This window comes from Solenopsis invicta, chromosome 9, assembly GCF_016802725.1.
Source record: "Solenopsis invicta isolate M01_SB chromosome 9, UNIL_Sinv_3.0, whole genome shotgun sequence".
NCBI lineage: Eukaryota > Metazoa > Arthropoda > Insecta > Hymenoptera > Formicidae > Solenopsis > Solenopsis invicta.
This window is the reverse complement of record NC_052672.1, coordinates 13817067-13840315: the sequence shown is the minus strand read 5'-3', so window position 1 is coordinate 13840315 and position 23249 is coordinate 13817067. Positions and strand designations below refer to the sequence as shown.

Below are 23249 nucleotides of genomic sequence, written 5' to 3'. Positions count from 1 at the left end.
ATTTATACATTTGTACACTTCCCGAATCCTTTTAATTGATACTAGGTTCTGCCGCTTTCATACATCAAAAACTGTAATTACTTTAGCAAATAATCACTATTTAATTACTTCTAACAGTACATGTCATTGTCGACTAATTATCGAACGTTTTTTCGCATGCACCAGATATCATTCTACCTTTAAAAACATGGACGTGAGATTTAATAAAATCAGTCTCTTCAAAACATCTAATATTTTATATCATATTCTATCCTTGGCTATTCAAGAGGAAACAGAGTTAATCTCATGCCCCGCGACTATCAGCCTCAAAAAAGCGTAGCATGCCGCGGAGGTATATTTCTCTTTTCCATGTACAACGTCACAGGCATGTATACGATGTCGTAAAAATCGCGCGGCGCAGAGGATTCTCAAGAATGGAGTATTGCTTTCCAGATATCCTATACTCGTAAAATAGCCTTAATGCACCCCGCTTGAGACCGGTGCTATCGATCCTCGCTTCTTCAGAGAACGATGTTACTACACGTACCTACGCTGCCGCTAGCGCACCATAGATGACTGTGCATTTCGTGTATGGCAACACATATTACGGCAGTTACTATGTCACAGCGTATCTTACCTTCTGCCTTCTCGTTGGAATTCACACGAATCTAAATAACACACAGCCGCGAGCAATGACTTAGAAGTCTTGGAATCTTATCGAAGATGTAAGGAAGGTGTAACGTTCGAAAAGTTAACAATATTGAAGATTCACAAACTGCTCTTATGACATTAAGCGCTATAAAAGAAAATCATCACGTGATATTTTATAATTGCACTTGAAATCAAGCACGTAAATACTTATAAGGGAACACAACTGAGTGTTCCTCTTCGACTTTAATAAACTTTGGATATATTAAAGTAGAAATAAAAATATAAGAGACAAAATGTTTTTTTGTAAATGCATTCTCGCACGTTAAATAATATTTCTTAAAAACAAATCGGTTATTTTCTTTATTTAAATTTGTTCTTATCTTTTATAATTTCGAAAGAAAATAATCAATTTTTTTAAAGGGGTGCTTTAATCTTTAAACATGCAAGAACTCATTTGTAAAAAAATATCTGTCTCTTATTTTTGTCTACATTTTAATATATTTAAACAGCCTATTGAAATCGGAGTAGGATATTTAATTGTGTTCTCGTGTTAGTACAAAATGTTAGAACGATTTGAGCCAGATTTATACAAAAACAAAATTGATATTAGAAACAAATGATGATTGATAATTAATTATGTAACAAAAAAATTTCTATGAAGGCAGCAGAAGGTAAAATTAAATTGTTTCAGTCTGCTTTTAAGAAGTAGATGCAAATTTTTTTGTAACGACGATACAAAATGCGGCGTGAGCAATAACGCCATCGGTAGTTGTTACAAATGTGCGCGTTTCCGTTGCACCGATATCTAGAAACCTGAATAGCATCATGAACAGTCTCATGAGGTCGCGCAGCATGTTTCCTGCGGCATGATGCAGCGTTTGCCTGAAAAATACCTCGTTGGATCACTACTTTTTCCATTTACCGTTTTCCATTTTTTTCTCTGTCCACTTTCTCCCTCCAACCATTTTCTTCCCACTCATTCTCTCTCTTTCTCTTATGCCATAGTGAATGATTAACGATCGGTAGCACAGAAAAGAAGCGGACGAATAAAAGTGCACGGTTTCCACCCCGCCTGCCCGCTCGCATGGAATTTTGCTCTTTCGCGTGTGCCTGACATGTTTCCACCGTGTTTGCTCGACTATTAATGTTTGCCACGAAATAATAACGATATAAATCATCTAGCTGGGCTGAGGAGCGATTTGTCGCGGTGAAATGGGATCCGTCGATATATTATCTTTTGGTAATGTTCGAGGCAAAATTACATTCTTATTGACCAAAGTAAACTAATGAGATTACTAATTATCGAAAGAAGGAAATAATTATTTTTCTACAAATTTTTTCAAAGAGTTTTTAATAAGTAATCAAAGATTTTGTAATGTCTGTTAAATTTATGTTGAAGTTATAAATGAATTTATCAAATAAAACCCTTTGCTTTTTCACCCATGTCTCATTTTTCTACTTGATCTACAGTGTTCCGTAGGAATTTGCAATACTATGGTACGCGTGATTTTCGAATTAGATATTCAACATATTCTGAATGGCTTTTACAGGCTTAGATTGATGTTCTCCAGAGCAATATCGTCATAAAGGGCAACTCATTAATCATTACGGCGTTAACTTCACCCTCAAAACAAACTCAAGCTTCAAGCTTTGCAGTCTGGATACTGTCATCCAGATTTATTCCTAACAGAATGTTCATGTAAATTTTCAATCACTATCTTTCTTAAATGTGATGTGCCTCATTACAATATTAGTGTCCTTAAAAGTTTCTTTTATGACAAATCAAAAATATAATAATTTAAAAATTAAGAGAAGAGAATAAAGAAATAATAATTAATTTATATTTGCTCTATAATATAATTTCCAACTTATCATGTACAAAATTTAAAAAAATAACAGCAATACTAATTGAATAACCATGAGATTAACAAATATTGATTACAACTTCTATATTGTCAACGATCTATAATCTATGTAATATTAATAAAGAAATGTGCTCTTTTCGTTTAATTCTATTTATAACTTTAAATAAAAATAATGCAATAACTTGGGCTTCTTGCGCTAAAAAGATTTTACAGTCAGCGAAGCGGGTGGTCCGCTTGAAAATCATTAGGCCGATGTTACTGATAATGATGCCCCGTTAGCAATGGTATTGCGGAAGGAAGATAGCAGACGCGACTCTTTAGCGTTGGCGGGTGAAACGGAAAGAGGGGTGAAAGGGAAGCTCGCACCTTCCTTCTCCGAGATAAAATGTATAGCCTCCATCAAAGTATCCCGTTCTTTTTACGACACATTCTATTTAAGCGTTTCAAATGCGGCTGTGGCGATTTGCGTTTTTCTCCTGACATTTCTCTTCACCGGCACTCAGCCGACTGATTTCAAAGGTTTTAATGACGCGGGCGAAACGACGCATAGCAAAAGTTAAGCTTTTCTTTTCAGCTTTTATACGCGACCATGCCTTTAACAAATGCCTAAATATATCGTGAAGTAAATGAGTAATGAGCTCAATTATGTAGTGAATTACCTAATTAAATATCTTCACTCTAAATCCAAGTATGCAGTTTTTACACATTAAGTGTGTAAAAGTTACACACTTGGATTTTTGACTGTTGATTATGCAATCTTCGTGGAAGAAAATATTAGTTTTGACAAGTTAAATTTTTTAACCAAATTTCTAAGAGATATTATTAAAATAAAATAAACGTAATAATCCGGAATGACCGTTTCTGAGATATTCATAAAGAGTGACGTAATGCATGTTGCCAAGCGGAAGAAGTTAGTCGATGCAGCAGATATACTTAGCGCATCGGTGGATGGAACTAGAGAGATGCAATAGCACGGAGAAATTCTAGAGAAAGACAAATAGAGCGAGGAGCGTGAGGATTCTGCTGGGCCACCGAGGGGTGCCAGCAACCAATAGGGGTTGCATAATTCATAGCTCCGGCTACACCCGTCCCGGAATTGCGCTCCGCTTTCGTTGTGTGTTTGCGTAGTGTCAGAACAATATCGTCTCGCGAAAGTTTTGCGGTGCCGAGAATGCGATTTACGTCTAAATTGGCAAGGTTACAACGCGGTTACCACAGTTTATACGCGCATGCATTGTTGCCATACAAACACGAAAGAATGCACCCCGGCGACGTAATACGTACACGTAACAAAATATGACGTAAAATTGTCGAATTTATGTATTCATGATACTACCGGAGAATATCGGCAAATGGACATCTTCTGTATTTTTCAGTTATAAAAATATTTCATGAAAATAAGCAAGTGTATCATCTACCTATAACCCGTAACAATCATATAATTATTTTCGACAACAGTAGAAAAGCGAAAAGCAATAACGGAATATTACAGTACCAACGTATTGTTATTGACAGCATCTCACAGAAAATGAGAAAAAAATATTTATGTTATATGCCCATCAATACGATGCTGTAATATCCCAAATGGAAGTGACTTAAATCACCGTGGAGACGATAAAATTTCCTTTTACGACAAGAAGAAAAAAAAACCTATGGACCAATAGGTATATCTTGTATACAGTAATAACAAGGTATCGATTGTAACATTGTGTAGTGCGAACGAAACTAACATCGAGTGGTCCCGGTTCACAAAGAGGATTTTACGCTTCGTATATAAAGCGTTCTCACGCCGGTAAATGTAACTACCAGAAACGTCAAGTAACATAGTAATAGCTAGTAAAGCATTACGACGCGTATAAACGATACTGAAATTCAATACTTCAACGAATTGGATATTCAATTATAAATTGGTTACCCAACAAAAAAGATTATCCCGTCAATATAAAAACCATGACTTTCATTTATAAAATTATCACATCTATAATTGTAATAAAATTATAGCTTCAATGAACAATCTTCTTGTAACGTGTACTTGGCTTGAATATGAATATATATTTGTGAATATACAGTGTGCAGTAAAACAGACAAACTGGTTTTAGGACAATTAAAATTGAAAAAAAAATCCGGCGCGGCGTGATCGCGCGACGCGACGTCTGCGGTAGCATTAGCGGAAAACTTTCGTCCCTTTTGTGGCACGTTTGCCAGATAAATCCATTCCGCGGTCAGGTTTCGCTTTCATCTGTATGTCGAGAGGATAATGGTTGTATTCCCAAACGGCCGTAGCGGCGAGAGACTCGCTAAGAGAGCGCGGCAAAGCGAGCCCCACAGACGCCGATATGTGGCCGAAAGAGCGAACTCGCGCGGCTCTAAATCTTTTACACCAGATGCGAAGATGATCAAAGGATTCCTTCGTCCAAGTACGTGCACTTCTTACTTACACGTCGTAACTGAGATATAAAGGAAAAAGATGTTACACGTTTCTTTCCTAAGGTCCCTGCGTCGTTACAATTTTATTGCCTCTGTATATATACGCTCCATTTATAAAAAAAATTACTAATCCTTTATTTTGTTTCATGGTACAAAAGCATATTGTCCTTTTTACCATAAAGTGTGCAAAAATACGTTCCTACATCGTGGCTAATGAATTAATTTCGGTGGCAATTAAATTCTTATCGAAGAAAGTGCAGTGAAAAATAGCTTGTGATTTCAGGAATGTAAAAAATAATCAATTTGTCGCTGCGTTATAAAAAATAAAGGACAATTTTCTTTTTTTGTTTTTCATCTTTTCACTGAAAGATAAGACACGTATTAAATATTTTCAACATGTCTTGTTTCAAATAAATCATTTTTGAAAACGATTAATATATAATGTCTTTTATAGCAAATGATATCAATCATATGAATTCTAGAAAATAAAATATATGCACGGAAATGTTTATTCTAGCCTATTTCCGTGTAACCTTTTTATTTCGGTAAGATGTAAAGAAACGATGTTCCATCGTTTTGACCCTCTTTACTTATAAAAACATTCCGTCAACACTTGTGGGAACAAGGATCCCATATGTGTTATTCGAGACAACTTAATCAAAATATAAAATATCTGTTCTCACATCCAAATTTAACTAAATTGAAGTGTAAAGCAAATAATTCATCCAAATGTTGCTTACAATATTTATTGCAAATAACAGCTATATTAAAAATTTATTGTTTAATTAAATGTTATACAAAAATGAATATTAATTTATTATTTTAAAATGTTACACATTAAAAATATTATTCGACATAAAGAAAATGTAGACTTTTTTTAATAGTGCAATTAAATTAAGTATTTGTATGATTTTCATTATTATAAAAGATATTCGGTTATTCTATATTCCACGTTTGTGTCATGCAAATTTATTCGTCTCGTCTTGTTTTCGCCCTCGTGTTCTTGTACAAAATTCAACGACGAAGTTTGTGGTTTAGTTTTCTAACGTTTTTTCACGAATAAAGTAATAAGAATAAATCGTCAAAGGCACGAGCAGATGGTGGCTGACAGGGATGTTGCGGAAATGAGATGGGATGGATAATCCCATGAGTGTTGACGGAGGCCCAGCAGATATACGGCTCATGTTAGTGCCTACCCAGATCGTATTTGTTTTTCGCTAACAAGTCCGCATATCCGTGTCTGATAAAGATTTTATCTGACGTATAGCTTGCTTAACGCTAAAATTTAAGTGTAGTGATTTGATCGGACATTTCTGAACGGCGAGTATGTTAGCAAAATTATTTGTAGCTAAATCTGTGTTGCAATAAATATTTTTAAACGCATGCACTTTGCGTGCGTATGTAATTCTCAGTTCATTCAGTTGCGTCTTTCTTTTTGAGAAATGTTCAACAGATTAACGATTATATTCTCGAAATTTATCTCTCGCTCTCATTTCTTTCCTTCGACAACGAATTTAATTGTCACGAAATGAATCCATCAGTCGCGATTTAGAGAATGGATTTTTAGTGCAGTCAAGGCATTCGCCATCATCGACATTGTTCTAGCTTTACGGCCGAGTCTAGCCACTCTCAAGCTAGACGAAAGTTTCACGACGTCTTCCTCTCTCCTGTTTCCAACATCCCAGGGAACCTTCGTTCCCTTCACCTTTTGTTTTCAGACCGGGCCGCGAGAGCAATAAAACCTTATTATACCCGGCTGGAATTTCAATGGCGCGAGCGTAGTGCATAGTGGACGTGGAAACGCGAGCCAAAGAGGGCTGCGAACGATGTGATCGATGGGGACATACGTCAACCTAGCGGGACGGACAGGACGTCGACGCGGAGACAAGATGAGAGGCACGACGAGGGAGGTGAGAATGTCAGAACGAAAGGAAGAGAGGAAGAAAAGGTGGATGCGAGTCGGAAAGAGGGGCGCACGGGCTGCCAGGTGGCGGGACAACACCTAACTTGAATACAAATTACTCCACCACCCTTCCATTGCTAATCTTACGGCGCTTCATCCCGTGGACTGATGCTGCCAATCATGTCGACCTTCGTGGATTACCGTCGTCGAGGCACCGCCAGAGCACGTAATTCGCGATGGATTATTGCGTCGCCTCAATCATATCGGCGATTCCTTCATCGCGGAAATCGCAAATGTAATCGTGACTTCCCAAGAGGTACTTCGCGTTGCACTTCTTTTTCGAAAGCAAGACGTTCAAGTCGAAGAATTATTTGTCTGATAAAATTAATGGAATATTTGCAAATCAAATGTAATAAAATAAAAGTATTAATGAATAATTCAATGAGAAATCGGCGAAAATTATATTTAAAAATAAATTTCAAACATTCAATGGCATATATAATAGTAAAAGAAAATAAAAAGTCAAAAGAAACGCGAAAGATTTAGTTAACACAAGTCCGAAAAGAAACAGTATCACTATGTGAGATTAATGTTGTAAAATAATGTTCTAAATTTTATCGTATATTCATGTTTTTAATATTTTATAAAAATTATAAAGTTATCGATAGAAAAAATGCAATACTAATAATATTTGATTTATTTTAAATCGCATTAACGTGTCACGAGCTAGACGGAAAAGATTATCAGTGACACCGCAAAGATTCTGCAGACCCGAATATCATTTTCAGTCACGTTTTAGAGAGAAATTAATAAAAGTGCATAACCGTATAACGCATACTATACTAGCGCCATACGACATTGATACGTGACCCACTGAATGGACGCGTAGTAGAAATCGAAACTGCCTTTCATAAATCTCTCCTGTAATCCGACAAATCCGGTGCTAATACGTCAAGAGACTCGTGCCGTTCGCGAGGTGATGGTGTATGTCGCGCGCATACGACGCAATATTGTCCGCGAAGCCTCTATTGTTCGGCCATTCGCATCAATCGACGGCAGAAGCCAATATAGCCGTCCGGCGGCGTGTATATGTGCGCGCGCGTGTCTGTGTCAAATGTTCCGCCATAGATTCGAGCATTGTAATGGTTTGTTTAATACGACATTAGAAATTTGTTTCCGCCGACAGCTGCGAAGGCTGTGGCCATTGTGACGGTACAATGGAAACGCCTCGAATTCCCCGCGGTGTTCGGGTAGGGTGGGATAAAGAGAGAAATTTTCGTACGCGTATGTCGGACAGAGAGGTGCGGCGGGATCGGCCGGGATGCAGAATGGAGGATAAATGCCTTGATCCGACCCTCCAACGAGCCCCCGAACAACGTTTAGCTCCTAGTGCATGTGTGCCGTTTCTCCATCTCCGCGGTACCATTCCTCGGAAATCTATATTTAAAATTTTAAGGTACTACTCTCGCATCTACGTCTATCACCATCTACGTATCCTTCGTCTGTTTGAACAAGTATATACGTTATTCTTGGATTGGACGGGGGCAACCTGTTTGGATCGACGGAATCTACGAAACAGCTGTCGATGGCGATTTTGAATAAAATTGTATTTATAGGTAAATATATATATTTAATACGAATCTATTCTAGAATTTCTTGGCAATAAAAAGCATTTGCACGAACGAGCTCCGTCTAGACTTGAAAATAAGAGGGGATATAAAAGATAATTTGGACGAAATTATTCATATTTTAAGCGACGTGAGAATCAAATGGGAAAATGGGGAATATGGATATATGTATGAGTTACATGCGATCTAGAGTTCAGCCCAAAGTACATAGAACTTTAGTACTCTCCGTCACTTCGTATAAGTTTCGCAGATCGATCGATATCCTCGCAACTTCCTTCGCAGCGCACGCGAGTCCCTTTTACATGGTCGCGTTCTAGCCCGCTCATTCTCCTCGGAGGTAGACGCTTTTCCAATTTTCCATGAACGAGCTGGAACAATTTAGGTAACGTCGAGTCTGATCAAATAATATGGAGAACTCAGTCTCCGATATGGAGAGCGCAGTCTCCTTTTATGATCGTGTTCCAAATAGGTTCACTCGAACGAGCACATCGCGCCGCGGGACGATAGATTTTTCCTACGGAGCGTGCCGCCATCGCTGAACATCTCACCAAGTCTCATCTTTATGCGCTCTATGAATGATCCATTCCCATCGATTACATCTTTTCGCGTCTTGACGCACCTTTAAATGAGAATATCGCGCTGTCGATGATACATGTTCGACGAGTATACCGAGTAAAGAGATCGTTAGCACTTTTAAAATACGCTTTATGGCGTGTCAATACGCTCGCGTTAAATCATCAAAACAATTAACATATTAACTGGCCGAGAACGTCGGTGGAAGGAGAGGAAGAGACGCGAGAACAGGGACAGGAGAAGGGTCCCTAAAGTATGCCAAATGAATCGGAGCCCGGGCGCGATGGAACGCTTATCTCAGGAGAAATCTTGATTTAACACTGCCGGACGTTCGAATGGAATGCAACCCGTCGGCTTAACGAGTCGCGTCAATGAATTAATTGATATATGTAAAACGCGTTAGGGAGGGAACATTTGGGCGAGAAGAAACGCGTACGTTCGATAGAATCGAGGTATAATCTTAACGCGAACGGTATCTCTTATCGATAGAAACACGTTGGAGAAAACGTCATTATCAATGGGCGGTGCAACAAAATGCATAAATGCAGCTGCGTTTTAAATGTATCTGATGTTTCGATCATGCAGCACGTGAATATTTATTGCGCGGTTCATGTTACCTAGAAACGTTTCCTTTCGATATTTTTAAACGCGTTGTTATAATCACACGGCGACCAGCCAAATATGCACATGTGGCAATTTGCGGGAAAGTATAAATCACGACAGTCAATTAGTGTACCGGTGTGCACTATCTTTATACATCGAACTCTCGGCTATAAATTCAACGTTATAAATTGTCACACGCAAATAGCCGCAGAGAGCTACATTGGGTCTTTAATTATGTCTAATATAAAATGACGTTTCTATAAAAACGTTACACGTATCCAACCGGAATATTTACTAAATCAATTAATAATTGAAGAATTCTCACTATTTTTATTTCGTGATGTCGCAGAAACAATTCTTAGCACAGACGGCAGCTTCTTTTTTTTTATTCTTGCGTACAAAAAAACAGTGTATTTTCAGAGAATAACCCGAGAGCTTAAAAGCGACGCGTCAAACATACGTTATAATTTTTACACACGGCAGTCCAACCCTCTCTTGCAACATGATATTCAAAATCTGCTGTTCATCTGTTGCTACACATGACACGTGACGTATCGTCGGCGTACGGTGCTTTTGAACGATGTGTTCCTGTAATCTTATACCTGCAACGCTGCTGAGATGTAGTTGCCGGTACTTATTTATAGTCATCGATGAGAAAATAGCTATAAGACATACTTTTTAGTCTCTCAGTACATCCACTACTCTCCCTTTCGGTATTTAATTAGTAAAAAAATTGAAAAAATTTAATCGAGAAAAAATTTATGAAGATAAGGCAAATCGAATGTGTATTTAGCTTAGAAAGCTTTTTAAATCCGTGCGTGACAATTCCCTGAGGTGAAACGCTATTAGCAAACCAAATCGCGGCGATGCCGAATATAAGAATCGTCTCGAGGGCGTGCATAGTCGAGGGGCTGGCAAATCGTCGATAGAGCAACGAGAGCGAAAGAGATAGTTTAGGACAATGAGATTATACGAGGCGTCGCCGTTCTGTGTACGCGCGCGTATACACAGTTATGTACTTGGTACATCGTCACGAGGTGCGCCCTGATGAGACAATGAATTCAAGATCACGTCTCTTCTCCGGTAGGCGCGAACTTAAACCGAGTTACGAAATTAAGTAATTTATATTTATGTATTCACTGAGAGTGTAACGAGATAGGCGCGCACGCGCGCGAGCCGTTCTTGTCTTGTCGTTTGTAAAACAGGCGGATACCGTCTGCACGGCTTTCGTGCTCACGTTGCGGCGAAATCCCGGCGAAAAGCCGGTTGATTCCAACTTGAACTCGAAATCCATCCCCGTCGTATCGCGAATCCCGTGCCGTGCAAACTTATCTTGACTTGGATCGCTGCTCGAAATCGCGCGGGGTAAACAACTGTGCTCACATACGAAATCTATATGCCAGGAAAAATTTATAAACGGATGGCTGTATCGTAATGTTGGGAACGGCGGAAGCTTAGTATCATACAAATATGTGCCAAAAGTTTGAGTATAAATTCATCCGAGATTCTACTATCCAATTGAACGGGAAAACCTAATAAATCTACATGGACCAAATCAATTTCCTTGCCGTCTTATTTAATAACGCGTAGTAGTAAAGCTCCATTTGTCTTTGACAACGTTTTGTACATCAGTGAAGGAACGAAATTAGGAGATACACAAGGCGTTATTTTCTCTATCTCTCCGACTCCCCTTTTTCGCGAAAGTTCTTAAGCGACGTGAAGACGATCCCACGGGCAACTCATCGTGAGAGTCGATGTGGGAAATTCGCCCTCGTTCGTCACATCGTGAAGGCCCGCGTGCAATGGCTACGAGAAAGAGGATCACGCTCGTTGTGTTTCCCCTCTGGGGGAGCACAGAAATACCCTGTCATCTCCTTCGGTTGTCTTCGCCTTACGAAATGCGTGCTTTAGCGTTGTACGGATCGTGCCAAAATTACGTGTCGGAAAGCAAACCTGAGACATCGTTACTTTCGAGAGACAAAAACGGTACACCGGCCGTAGGCATTCCAGAAATAAATGCCTCCTCTCTAAGAGGGGAAACTTAAAACTTTCCATGAACCGTTCTCAATGAACCGTGAAATACATTGGAAATTTTGTAATTTGAATCGGTTGTCTAAATTTGTGAGAAATTAACCCTAACGAAGTCCCATGATGCACATTTGGATGCGATCGATTATGCAGCTTGCAACTTGAAGCATCAACCGAACGGTGGCGCCAGCCATCACAAATTCATCCTTAACAGTACGAATTGTTAGTATTAACAATGTTAGTATAAACAAATTGTTTTATTTATAAAAACGTAATTAACAAATTGTAAAATATCTACGTAAATTTTTGATACGGCGTAAATATATATTTTAATTGTATTACCGATATATATGGTTTTCATAAAAATTCAACTTTCTATTCTGTCCATTTAATAACTGACAAATTTATTTGTGTAAGACACGCCGAAAGGGAAAAGAGAGAAGAAACTACTAATTTTTAAAATAAATTTAATGAAAATGGTGAAAAAAATATAGATTATAAAATTTCATAGCTGTGATGGGCGGAATGCCAATAACGATCGATAACGCGTCATTTTATTTTCTTTCATCCCGCAAACCAACGGGCGGAATGAGCTTCAACGTTATTAATATCGCTTGTCCCGCGAACAACGCACTCTTTGTAACCCTCTCTCGCCGGCTCTACCTGGTTCGGTATTCTGCATCGAATACCGGCCGCATAATTCACAAAACGATATAAGCCACGTAATAAAAGTTGCGTCATAGTCGATAGACGGACGGGATCAAAGAATGGGTGGAGATGAGAACAGCGGAATTTTTTCCTCGGCCCCTTTCTCTCTCTCTCTCTCTCTCTCTCTCTCTCTCTCCCTCTCTCTTTATCACACACTCTTCCATCAGGTATACGATCGCGCAAACGTGATCGTGACTCGGTTTGCCAGTTTGGATTATTTACGCAACGATGTCGATGCGCGTCGAAGGATGGGCTTGTACATATGTACCGCATACACGTAAGTCCGGGCGAGTATATGCAAAACATGGGCGGAGCAGGCACAATCTGCACTGTCATCAACATACGCCAGAACACGACGTGGCTCTTCGTGACACATTGTATAGACGTCGTCCTATGTCGATTACATTTAACCGTAAATGAATAATCAAAGTACGAATTCCTCGAGGATTTCAACTTTTTTTCTTTAATCGCTAACAGGAAATTTTTCAAAATTGCAATTCTGAAGGGGTAGTATTCACCGTGACAATGACAATAAGAGCGGTTACTATTCTTTTAAAAAAGCAGATCAAGAAATATACTTCCTAATGTTAAGCAGTAACGTAATAAATCGGTTAAATAAGCGTTAATAATTTACTAAGTATTACATCACGATTCAATGATTTACAACACAAAAAGTAGCATGTCTACTGGCGGATCGAACACGAGGAATGCATGAAAGCACGTGCGGAAGGAAGGGTTCGTCCTTGCTGATGCGGAGGGACGATTTCTCGCGGCTATCCGTGGGCAAAACATCAGATCTTGTATGTAAACCTGCACACATGCAGTTCTGCCGGTATGCGTGCACATAAACTCGCGTGTGAGGTACCTCGTCGCGTTCGCACATGCCCCACCCCGTCCATCTTATCTCGAGTCTCTTATCGACGGTGTATTTGCTTCCCCGAGGGCTCGGCGACCCGCGGGATTAAAGCGTCGAGCGACCAACAATGAGCCAAGAAAATTCGTGCCCGCCGATGGGGCGATACTTCACGCGACGCGCGCAGAGGTGAACGTACACCCGATAGCAGTGGACGATATGAAGCTGACCACGCGCATGTCAGAGAATCATGTAACGTGCTGATGCGTTCAGCAATTCTTTTTTCTTGCCATTTTTTTACAGCTGTCGCTTCTGGCGTTCGAAACACGCCACGGTCTTGAACGCGTGAAAATGTTGAGCTTTCTATATGACTACAATTTTTTTACACGAAAATTGAACGAGTCTGAGAGTATACACTGACAGAAAAGTGCTTGGCATTTCTGACTATAATTGCAATGGTAAAATAATTACGGTTAGGAGCTTTATTTCTATAATTATTACTGCTGTGTAATGTTAATAAAAATAATCTTGTGTTTATATTGCTATCAACCATGAAAATATTTTACTATAAATTATGATACTTTCAAATATTAACATGACAAAATATTAAGACGTGGATGGTAAAAATTTAAATAAACATCTCTATATAAATGACATCATAATTACAGAGAATATAACTATATTTGTTTAACTTTTACTTATTATTTACTACATCGTAATAATAACTAATAGTTATAATTTACATGGTTAAATATATTCAGTCAGATCCAAAAATAACATTTAATTATAGTAATCATCTGCAACCATTTTTCCTCTCAGTGTATGTAAATGCAATTGTCTTTAGCATTATTGTAAATTCGTTTAGTATTTTTTTTACCGGTACTTTAATTATAAATTCGTATTCGCAAAAGACTTATTCACATTTTAAAGTTCAAAGTAGATTGCATGTATTTCGCATTTATTTTGTTATCTTTTTAAAAGCATCAACGACGGCAGCTATAGGAATAATCAAACTTAACAAAAATCTACAAAGCATTTGCTACGCGGTGCAGCATCGCCACAGATATATAAAATTGCACAAAGCGCATACGAATAAGGGAAACAGCAGGAAAATACGCAAATAGATTTCACAGCTGAGTCTCGCTCAGCACGCGAGTTATTCCCTCCGGTGAAACGCTTTGAAAGCAATAAAGACACCGCGCGGATTTCCGCCAGCGCTGCGAATCGCGAGACGCGGCTGAGTCATCGCAGCACAAACACTTTCCACGATTCCGGCAAAAGCAAAAGGAACACACGAACGGCTAAACTACTTCTCGTGTTCTCCATCGGACGCGCCGCGTCGGAGATTCGAACGTGTCAATTGCATGGCAGCCAAAGTAACAAGGACGGTCCTGCAAGAAGGACCGTCGTCGCGCGAACAGATAAGCGAGCGAACTCGGCTCGTTCGACCATTAAACTAAATTCTCGCTTCGACGGCTCGTTAGCCATGTGCACGTCCTCGAAAGACCAGCTTCAACGAATTTCTGTTTGCACAATCGAAAGCCCATCGTTCTCCTTCTTTCTTAATAATCTTCAATCGATCTTCGAACGATTGCTCTTTTCTTTAACGGACATGAATGACTCCCTCCCAAAAATTGCATCGATTTGATCGAGATTAATTATAAATATTTTTTAGTGCTTCCAGTGCCGATCTAGTGATTTTAGATTTATAGTGAAATAATTTTTAAATTATACAAATTATACTAATTAATTTTTAAACGAGATTTGCAATCAAAAAAATTAATTATGTCAAAATGTATTAAACATATACCGCGCTACACATTCAGAGAAAAGTTTCTTCGAGTTAAAAAATTTTTGTTTGAATCAAAGAAATTTGTGTTATACGGTTAAAAAACAGAGTTTGTTTTAAAGAATTTTTTTAGTTATTCCTTTTATTAGAATTAAAGAAATAGTTTGGTTGTGCAACGCAAATCTTTTTTTAAATGAATAAAATATTTTTAAAATCAACTAAATTATTTCTTACATTTAACAGTACTTTCTTTGTATTAAAAAATTATTTGTTTAAATTAATCAAAATTGTACAAATTATTTACTTTTAAAAAAATTAACAACGTCACTACTTAAAATCAAATAAATTTTTATTTTTTTCAAAGATATTTTTACGTCAACTTAAAAAAACCAATTAAAGAAACGATTTTATTAATTTAAACATAATTTTTCTCTGGATGTAAAAGTTAAACACTTTAACATTAGTTTTTGCGAAATAATGATAGCTATTCAACGTCCGTCTAAACTCAATTTTAATTGGGACTTCGTAGTGTAGCCGATATAAACTAACGAACTTGCGGTTTCCAATTCGAGCGATCGTCAGAATGGTTATGTTGTTCTCCAACTCGAACCCGCCTCCTCGCTTTCGTACCTCGTTAACGGGCAACCACGAAGAGGAAGAAGAAAGACTCCGAAGATGGCACGGACCGATACAGAGTGAGCTATGCCCATCGCGAGTCTCTCCTTCGAGAGAAACTGGAGCTTCTGCTTCCCCATTTATCAATGAAAGCACCGTGAAAGTAGAAGATGAAGAGAGGAAGTAGCAAAACCGTAAAGAAAGAAGAGGAAAAGAGGCAAACAACGCGCAAAGAGGAAGATAGAAAGTAGCATCACTGCAAACTCATTCGATCTCAAAATAGCTACTCGTTATTTATTAGCTGTCCTGGTAATAGATCCGGGTCTATAAAGTCACACTGCTTTTAAATAAATTGGCAGGAAACAAGCTTCTGCAGGGAAGATTGAGAGACAAACCTACGTTAATATTCTAAGGAGTCTCATCTTTGAAATCTTTGCGCTATGACATGATTGCATAACAGCAATTTTTTTTCTATTACAGTAATTAATTAATTTCGCACAATTTTAAGAAAAAAACTAAAATAGTAACAAATTAAAAATATTCGCAAAAAAATAAATTTGCATTACTGAATAAAATCGCACATTACAGATAATATTTGTTATTACACAGAGGAATAACAAGCGATAAACGCAAAAAGATTTCTGCGTAACAAAGAAGCACTTTGCTTCGATTGATCGCAGGCCAGCTGCGTAGTTTTATGAACTTGATAGTGAAGAGAATCTGCTTCACAAATTAATTTATTAGGATAGGCTCACAGCTGCTTCGGTAATGATTCTTTTCACTCTCTTCACGCAATTTCAATGATCACAAATTGCCTTCATTTTTATACTAAAACATTTTTCTGCGAACTTCAGTGTCTCAGTGTTTTATAAAATTTAATCATTATTGATTTACGTAATTCTTTAATAGTAGAATATATTAGTAAAGATAAATCCACTAATCAAATAAAACGGATAAAAATTTTTTTAAAAATACGACAAAAAGTTTCCAAAAAAAGAAAGTAATCGATAATTTCAAAATGTCATATATAATACATAATAATACATTTCTAATTCAACTCTATTTCTCAAATAAATATAACAGACTAATCTTGAATTTTTAATCTTATCAATGAAAAAATAATTAATTTCAATCTTTTACTTAGTAAAAAAACAAACATTTCACCAACAATAGTAATTAAACTGCATTTTTCTCTAAATAACTTTAATAGTCGTGTGCAGCTGTGCGACTATTCCTTATCGAATTTCGATAACGAATCTTGAATTGTGCATAAACTCACTCATTTAATCCCATGAATAAGTAAGCATGCGACTCACCGGTACGATGCGCAGCAGAATTGTTGATCACGATGTAACTGCAAAATACAAATATAAAATCTAAATTATAGCGGCAAAAGAGAAAACAACATTTTGGAAAATAAATGATAAAATACGTTGAATTCTTTATTTGTCTTTTTAATTTAAAAATAACTAATTTCCGAAAATAACAAAATAATTTATTTTCTAAAAAATTTTCTTTCTTTCTCTCTCTTTTTAATTATAAACTCTTATAAACTTTCATATATAAAAATGCATTTCTTTAATTCTTATTTAAAAACATATAACTGCTCATATAAACTGTTAGATTGAAATTCAAATAGTAAACAATTAATTTCGTAGCTTAATTCAGTAGCTTGTCTCCTAAATTTAATAAAATAATTTCTCGAAAATAACAAAGTAATTATACAGTTCTGAATAAAATCCTCTCGCTCTCTTTTTAATTATAAATTTTTATAAAGTATCATGTAAAAATGTATTTCTCTCTAATTATTATTTTAAACGTTTACGTTTATAAATTATTTAGATTGAAATTAAATAAACAAGAGTGAACAATTAATTGCGCAGGTAGTTTGTTTTCAAAATTTAATATAATAATTAATTTTCCGAAATTAATAAAATAATTACTCAAATAATTATATAATTTCCACGAAAAATATTTCCTCTCTCACTCTTTCTTCTTTTTAATTAGAAATATTTTCACATATATACAAATATGTTCCTTAATTCTGATTTACAACATTTACATAAACTGTTTCGATTGAAACTCAAATAAACGAGAGTAAACAACTAATTGCGCAAGTAGCAAATAACGCCTAAATAATAAACTCACCCCGAGGTTGCTCCGCCGTCGCCTGATACCTCCCAGGCCTCCACCTCCTCTCAGCTTCCTTCATTGCACCACACACACACACACACACAACACACAGCACTCGACACTCGTGAAAACGTGGTTAATTAATCGCGCGGCAGTTTACACGGCACTCCGGTATTTATTAATATACGTGTACATTACGCGTACATTGAGACGCAGGAGACGCAGGAGACGCAACACAAGAATTTCATACGTATGCTCCTACACAAGATCCCCCCCGCTATCATTCGCACAGCGAGAACTCTCGTAACCTAACCGTTTCTCGCGCATTGACGATTGTCATCCAACGCGATTGACCGGTCATTACGATTCGCGGCAAGACGACCGCACGATGAGAGCAATTCACGACTGCGGCCGGGTGTACATTGAGATGCAGGAAGATTCAGGAAACGTAGCACAAGAATTTCGTCCGTCCGTACACAAGATCACGACGCTATCACTCACACAGCGAGACTCGAGCGGTCCAGCAGCCGCGTGAACTATGCGGCGCGTCGCTACATGCGTTTACTTCGTTTCACTCGACGCGATTGACTGTTACGATTCGCGGTAAGACAAGACGCACGCTTTTATTACATCGCGAAAGAGTAACGCGAAAAGTCTAGAGTCGTACGATGTTACTCGCTCGGCAAACCCGACAACGGAAGAATCTCGAACGGACAGCGTTAACAATTCATCGACGTTTTATCTTGCTCTCTCTCTCTCTCTCCTCCGTTCCCCCTTTCCTCCTCTCATTCTCCGCTCTATTTGTCGTAACGTAAATTGTCTGACGGAGACTCAAACGCGAAATTATAGGATTATGATTATACTTATCGTTCGAACGTCGCGATGTTACTTGGCGCTGGACCGACAAACTCCAGTAACCTCAAAATTAATTTGAATGCCGCGTCAGTAATGTTGCCGCGGTAACGTGCGAGTTTTTCTGTAACTTCGTAGCTAGATATGAGAAGAGTAATGTGCACGTAAGGATGAGACACCGTCCCCACCGAAAATGCGTAAATATATGTGAAAACGAAAGCTCGGTATCACCTGCGCGACACACCTTGAACGTACGAAACTTCTCGAAATGCGCGAAACGCCAGACAGAGTATCGTTGACAAAAGCTCGATATATCGTGTCGCTTCGATTCTCGCTTCTGACGTCAACGACTCGCGTCTCGCGTGTAGCGTTGGTGCTGAGTGAGCCGCGGCGTCAAGCATTTATCTCGGTACACTCGCGAATTCCATACAACACAGGCAAATAAACACGTTCGTAGGACGGACACGCTCCAAAGACGTTTGCAGACCGTTCTTTGAATGAGGTCTGCTGTGTGGGATCGTAATAGCCGGTCAATCACGTCGGGCGACAATTTGTCAATGCGCGGACTGCGCGGAGAATCGTTCGGTCACTGGAGTGTCACTGGAGTTCAGTGTTTATAAACAGCGCGACACGCCGCGTATATAACCGTCGGCTCGCTCGAGTCTCGCTGTACGAATAACAGCGCGGTGACTTTGTGTACGTACGAAAGTCCTAGCGTTGCGTCTCCTGCGTCGCAGCGTACATACGCCCGGGCTAACGACTGCCGAGTTGCTCGAGCTCGAGTCCCGTCCCGCTAAATCCCGCGTCCCGTCGTGACGTCAGTCTTACCGCGAATCGTAATAGCCAATCGCGTCGTGTGATACAAAAGTAAACTTATTTAGGGACGCGCCGCATACTTCACGCGGTTGCCGGCCCGCTCGAGTCTCGCTGTGTGAGTGATAGCGCGGTGACGCATTTACGAAATTCCTGTGCTACGTTTCCGGAGTCGTCCTCCGTTTCAATGTACACTCGGCCGCTGTACCTCGCGAATTGCTCTCGTCGTGTCGGTCGTCTTACCGCGATTCATAATGACTAGTCAATCACGTCGAGTGACGATCGTCGATGTCGCGGGGAACGGTTAGGTTACGGGCGTTCACTTCGTGTAACAGCGCGACGTACCGTGTAGCTGCCGTCCGAGTCTCGCTACGTGAATGATAGCGTGGTGATCTAAGTGATCTCGTATACGTATGAAATTCCTGCGCTACGTTTTAATGTGCGCCTGGGCAAACGACTATCGCATACTTAGCTGCTGAACCGTTCGAGTCTCGCCATGGCGTTAGTCTCGCCGCGAATCGTATTGATCAGTCGCGTCGTAATCGTGTCGAGTGAAACGAAAGTAAATGAATGTAATAACGCGACGTGTCTATTGCGTGGCTGCCGAATCCGTTCGAGTCCGCTGTGCGAATGATGGCGCGGTAACCTTGTGCGTGTGGCAGGGCTGGCACGCTGAGCGTTGTTTGTACAAAAACATCGAGCGTACGCCGAGCACCGAGCGCCAAGCGTCCGTGTAAACAACGGCTTCGGAATGTCTCGAGGTGTAAGGTGAGTGTCTCATTCATCGTATTTCCATTCAATTCGATTCAATCTGTGCGTGCGCACGGGTCAGTATCGCGTGGCATGTTTATTCCGTTTTGCAAGCCTCGAGTCACGTTGTATAAATATTAGGTTAATACAACCAAATGTAATAGACTTTATTATTTAAGAGAGGTTGCTCAATTATAACGCATATTGTGTGTGTTCTCTTATTTCCATTCCGAGCTAAAATCAATGTATAAATCAGTGATTGCTTGCTAATCTTACGTAGACTATCTTGTTTTTTCCTGCCTTTTCAAACTATCTGTTAAACGGTTGTTTTCCAAAGGGTTTTCGGGCTCTGAAAAATCTTGAAAAATTTTTGTATACTTTTTCATGGCTGCATCTTTATATGACCTGAAACATTTTTTTGTACATGTTCAAATTAACAAAAATCAGGAAAAATTGTCTGGATCAATATGAATAATTCAAATTATTATGTCTCATTAAAAACGTACATATGTCTATCTAGAGCAATTAAAAAAATACCAGTCACTTGTCTAAATTGTTTGGATTAATATGATTAATCCATGTTATCATATCTCAATTAAAAATACACGTACGTCTATCTAGAACGACTAAAAAAATACTAGTCACTTGTCTAAATTTTTTACAAACGTATAAAGTCTTTTATAAATTTTATATTTTTTTAATAAAAAATTTGTCTTAAATATTTATGAATTTTTATGTATAAAATAAATTATTGAATTTTTTTAATTGACAAAACAGAAATAATAAAATTTAGAAAAAGCCCTTGATACTAATCAAATGTAAAATTAAAAAAACGACAACGTTGAGAACTTTTAGCATGAAAAATTTTAAATAAATCGATGCAATAAGCTTTAAGCTTTTACGCAATATTATTTTCAAATCAGCATTTGACGTAAACTGTTATAGAACTGTCATTTTAAAAAACATTTGCAACATAAAAATTCAAAAATACTTTAAAATTATATATGTTTTTTTAAAACAAAGGAATGTTATTTAAAAATTTTATAATTAAAAAAAAAATTGAAAAACTTTAAATGTATACTCTAAACAAACCTGGGAAATTTAGATACTTGGACGATCATGTTGTGTAAATTTGAACTTGGGCTGCTCAAATTATGCGAAATGTGCATCGTGTTTGGGGAGAACAGCATAAACGCACAGTTCAACAACGGTTCAGTAAATTTTGTACCAGAGAAACGATACGTAGAACTTTGATGTTATTGGAAGAAATATCGTTTACGTTTTCAAAAGTAAAAATCAGGATTTTTACGAAGAAGAAATGTATAATTTAAAAATACATTAGGTACAATGCATTCATTTAAATAAACAATACGTTGAATAAATTACCTGCATACATTATAAAAAAATAATGGACCCTTTACTTTTAGAACCATTTCAATTGCGCTAATCTAATAGATTGAATAATTCTTTTTATATACGAGAACGTTATATCAAATGATTCTTTTTACGTACAGTGAATAATAAATCACTTAATTTTTCATTGAAAAAAAAAAGATTTTACAATTTGCTCGCAAAAACGAAATTTTAATAATTTATCGATATTATTTAATTGCTATTTGTAATGTAATTTATAATGTATTAGTATTTACATTCAAAAATTGAGAGACAAAAATAGTAAAAATAATTCAGTGATGAAATTCAATATTGTTTAAATTGTATCATAATTAAATACTAATAATTACAGATGACAGAGTGTGTGCAACATGTGGAAGTGAATGCCGATCGCCGAGCGTCGAGAGAACGTGCCAACAGCCAATTTAAGACGTTTTAACATCGTATAAGGTAAGTACACATCGAGAATTCTGTCCTTTGTATTTCAAATCAATATCTATGTGCGAGCAAAATGGTCTCGTGCGGTTTCCCCACTTCGTTTTGCGAACTTGTTAGCATCGCATAAATAGACTCGGTAATTCTTTTGCTGTGCAAGAATGTTCAACAATTAATTTATTCTTTTATACGCAAAGATTAATTATTTAATCTTTTTTAAAAAAAGAAATTCAGTAATGTGTTCTTAAAAGACACTTTAGTAACCGATTTGTCAATATTATTTTCTAAATCTGTATCAGTTAAATCTTATTAATTTGTGCTACTTAGCACTACACTAGCTGTGATTATCAATGACAATTTAGTTTTTCAGTGATTAAGAAGGGGATACTCTTACTGATTAGAGTCAGTGCATGTATCACTGATTAATATAGTTATAAATATAACATTGAAATCAGATTATTTACGGTCTTTTATAATAATATACTGAATCCGATTTAGAGAATAAATTGACTTGTTATAGATCTAGAAATAACTAGAATATACATTATCTACACATTAAAAAGCTGAATAGGAAAAATTAATATCGTGTATTTGTGAAAGTCAATTAAAATATCAGCATATTAATTATAAATAGTAGCAAGTATGAACATAGTTATCGATCTTAACGCGCGAATCGTCTGGAATAGCATTGATCATTTATAGCTTGAAAATAGCGCAAGATATAGAACTTTTGGATTTAATTTATCTACGAAATACATTATGAAATGATATCGCACTATCGCGAGACATCATTTCTGAAGCAAATCTAGCTATATAGCTATACCATAGTTACGACGATAGTTCGCTTAAAACGTAACGCGTTTTACTACAGAAACGTTGACTCAGCTATTCGCGAATTAGTACAACTCCTTCTATTTTATGAAATGGCCAGAGCAATTATTATATAGTTAGACATATCACGTGCTGAATGTTTGAATTCAAATTTCAAATTTATTCTACAAAGTGCTAATTTTGCTAACGAAATTAATTTTCTGGAAGGTAAAGATATACAGATATACAGAGCATAATTTTGCATATATCGACAGAGATAGTTTCTTATTTCTTATTATGGGTCGGTAAATTTACTTTTTTTTACACTGCTCGCGCTTAATGGCGGTTTTTAATAATCATCGTTAATTTACATTGGGCAAAGAAATATGTCAGCGTCATAACTGCGGAAAAGGAAAAGGTGGCGCGCATTACTCAAATACTC

At 37.5% G+C, this 23249-nt stretch overlaps 2 protein-coding genes across 2 annotated transcripts in view; one reads left to right on the top strand and one right to left on the bottom strand.

Moving 5' to 3' along the window:
* The window catches only part of LOC105193438 (discoidin domain-containing receptor 2), a 206924-nt gene extending 187720 nt beyond the window's left edge, over positions 1 to 19204 (bottom strand). The window contains exons 1-2 of the mRNA XM_026135908.2: positions 17771 to 19204; positions 16939 to 16976 (exon numbers count right to left, since the gene is read on the bottom strand). The gene's annotated coding sequence lies outside the window, so the exon portion shown is untranslated. The remainder of the gene's footprint in view (positions 1 to 16938; positions 16977 to 17770) is intronic.
* Positions 19205 to 19526: 322 nt separating this feature from the next.
* The window catches only part of LOC105193437 (discoidin domain-containing receptor 2), a 167809-nt gene continuing 164086 nt past the window's right edge, over positions 19527 to 23249 (top strand). Inside the window, exons 1-2 of the mRNA XM_011157872.3 lie at positions 19527 to 20188; positions 21915 to 22012. The gene's annotated coding sequence lies outside the window, so the exon portion shown is untranslated. The remainder of the gene's footprint in view (positions 20189 to 21914; positions 22013 to 23249) is intronic.